The sequence below is a fragment of the Larus michahellis genome, chromosome 2, assembly GCF_964199755.1.
Source record: "Larus michahellis chromosome 2, bLarMic1.1, whole genome shotgun sequence".
Taxonomy (NCBI): domain Eukaryota; kingdom Metazoa; phylum Chordata; class Aves; order Charadriiformes; family Laridae; genus Larus; species Larus michahellis.
This window is the reverse complement of record NC_133897.1, coordinates 14,840,174-14,842,709: the sequence shown is the minus strand read 5'-3', so window position 1 is coordinate 14,842,709 and position 2,536 is coordinate 14,840,174. Positions and strand designations below refer to the sequence as shown.

Here is a 2,536-nt window from a genome sequence, read left to right as displayed (position 1 = left end):
GCAATACATTCCTGCATGTTAAAAACCAGATCTGTCTGTACACAGGACATTGTCAGAAGAGAAAGCACAGATGCCCTAGAATGCCCTGGGTTATTCACAGGATATCCTCACAGCATATCAGTTTTGAAAATTTGCCCCTCTAAAGTAGTTTGTTGGCTCTATCCACTGTAATAAAAATCCTTTCATCGTATATTATGTAATAAGAATGTACTTAAGTTTGAGATTAAAAATTTCAAACTTGTGTTTCAGATAATCCTCTTTCAAACATCAGCCTTTCGTAAACCTATTCAGTTTATTTTCAGCTACAATTTCCATGTGGTCTTGTGTTTCTTTGGATGATACTGAGAAAAGAAAAGCAGTAGCTGGGGTAAAGGACAGCATATTTCAGTCATTATAATTTTTTCAACCTAACCTTTCAAACATGAAATAGAAAGCTCAACACTAATGCTGGCAAGATTATTTCTTTTACTAAATATGGTGAAATGAAGAAGCTTGTTTCATGAGACTGGAGCTGTTAGCTGGCCTTTTTTCCAATTGTGCTATTATCTGCAGTGCCATTTCTGAAGGTTTAGTCCTTTTATTTGGAATTTCTTTCAAACAAATCAGGGTGTTGGAAATATTTCACTGACTGATACCGTAGTTTCATTGTTTAAAAATAAAAAAAGAAAAAAGGTTTTCCAGTAGCCTCAGTATCTGTGGAGAAAACTTCATTACTTCCTTCTGTAGTCTTTTTTTCTGTTCTCAGTGGATAGTTGGTAAACCCCGTGGTTGGACCAGGGATAGATGGCGACTAGCAGAGAAGGAATTTTGCTCCAGGGTCACCTTCGGGAGCGCGTTGGTGGTATAGTGGTGAGCATAGCTGCCTTCCAAGCAGTTGACCCGGGTTCGATTCCCGGCCAACGCAGTTATCGTTTTGAGAACCTCGCCAGGGGATGGTGCTGCCATCCAGTGGAATCTCGACAGGCTGGAGAACATCGTAAGAAGTTTCACAAGGGAGAGGTGCAAAGTGCTGCACCTGGGGAGCCGCAACCCCCGTATGCAGGGGGCTACCCAGCCAGAGAGCAGTTTGGCAGAAAAGATCTGGGGCTCTTGGTGGACGCCAAGCTGAAAATGAGCCAGCGATGTGCTCTTGCAGCAAAGAAGGGTAAGGGTGTCCTGGGGTGAATGAGACAAACTAGTGCCGCTGGGCAGAGGCATAATGGTCAACTTTGCTCTCCACAGAGCACCTGTGAGGCACCCCTGCAGTGTTGGCTGCGTCTGAGTTCTGGGCTCTGTGGTATGGTGGGAGCATGGACGTACTGCAGAGAGTCCCATGTGGATGGCTAAATGCTGGATGGAGCTTCTCTGCTATGAGGAAAGGCTGAGAAAACCGTTTAGCCTTGAGAAGGCTGAGGGCGTGATCTTATTAACGTATATAAATACCTGGAGGGAGGGTGCAAAGAGGATGGAGCCAGATTCTTTTGAGTTGTGTCCAATGACAGGACCAGAGGCAATGGGCACAAACTGGAACACAGGAGCCTCCCTCTGAGCATCAGGAAACATTTTTTCACTGTGAGGATGACCAAACGCCAGCACAGGTTGCCCAGAGAGGTTGTGGTTGTCTCCATCTTTGGACATATTCAAAAGATGTCTAAACGCGGTCCTGGAAAACTGGCTCTAGATATCCCTGCTTGAGCAGGGGAGTTGGACCAGATGACCTCCAGAGGTCCCTTCCAACCTCAACCAATTGTGTGATTCTATGGTTCTGTGTATCAAGCCAAGGAGTCATAGAATCATAGAACTGTTAGGGTTGGAAGGGACCTTAAAGATCATCTAGCTCCAACCCCACTGTCGTGGGCAGGGACACATCCCACTAGATCAGGTTGCTCAGAGCCCCATCCAGCCTGGCCTTGAACACTTCCAGGGATGGGCTTTCCACCACCTCTCTGGGCAGCCTGTTCCAGTGTCTCACCACCCTCATGGTGAAGAACTTCTTCCTAACGTCCAGTCTGAATCAACCCATCTCTAGTTTCAATCCATTCCCTCTAGTCCTACCATTACCTGACATCCTACAAGTCCCTCACCAGCTTTCTTGTAGGCCCCCTTAAGGTACTGGTAGGCCACTATAAGGTGTCCTCAGAGCCTTCTTTTCTCCAGACTGAACAACCCCAACTCTCTCACTCTGTCCTCATAGGAGAGGTGCTCCAGCCCTCTGACCATCCTTGTGGCCCTTCTCTGGACATGTTCCAGCATGTCCATATCTCTCTTGTAGCAGGGGCTCCAGAATTGGACTCAGTACTCTAGGTGGGGTCTCATGAGAGTGGAGTAGAGGGGGAGAATCACCTCCCTCGACCTGCTGGCCACGCTTCTCCTGATGCAGCCCAGGATATAATTGGCTTTCTGGGCTGCTAGTGCACACTGACAGCTCATGTTGAACCTCTTGTCTACCAGCACCCCCAAGTCCTTTTCTTCACGGCTGCTCTCAAGCCAGTCACTGACCAGCCTATATCGGTGCTTGGGATTGCCCCGACGCAGATGGAGGACCTTGCACTTGGTC

General features: G+C 47.5%; 1 non-coding gene across 1 annotated transcript; it reads left to right on the top strand.

Annotated features, from left to right (window-relative positions):
* The first annotated feature begins 832 nt into the window (after window positions 1-832).
* TRNAG-UCC (transfer RNA glycine (anticodon UCC)) lies at window positions 833-904 on the top strand. The gene has a single exon. It is a non-coding gene; the product is annotated as a tRNA-Gly (tRNA).
* The last annotated feature ends 1,632 nt before the right edge of the window (window positions 905-2,536 follow it).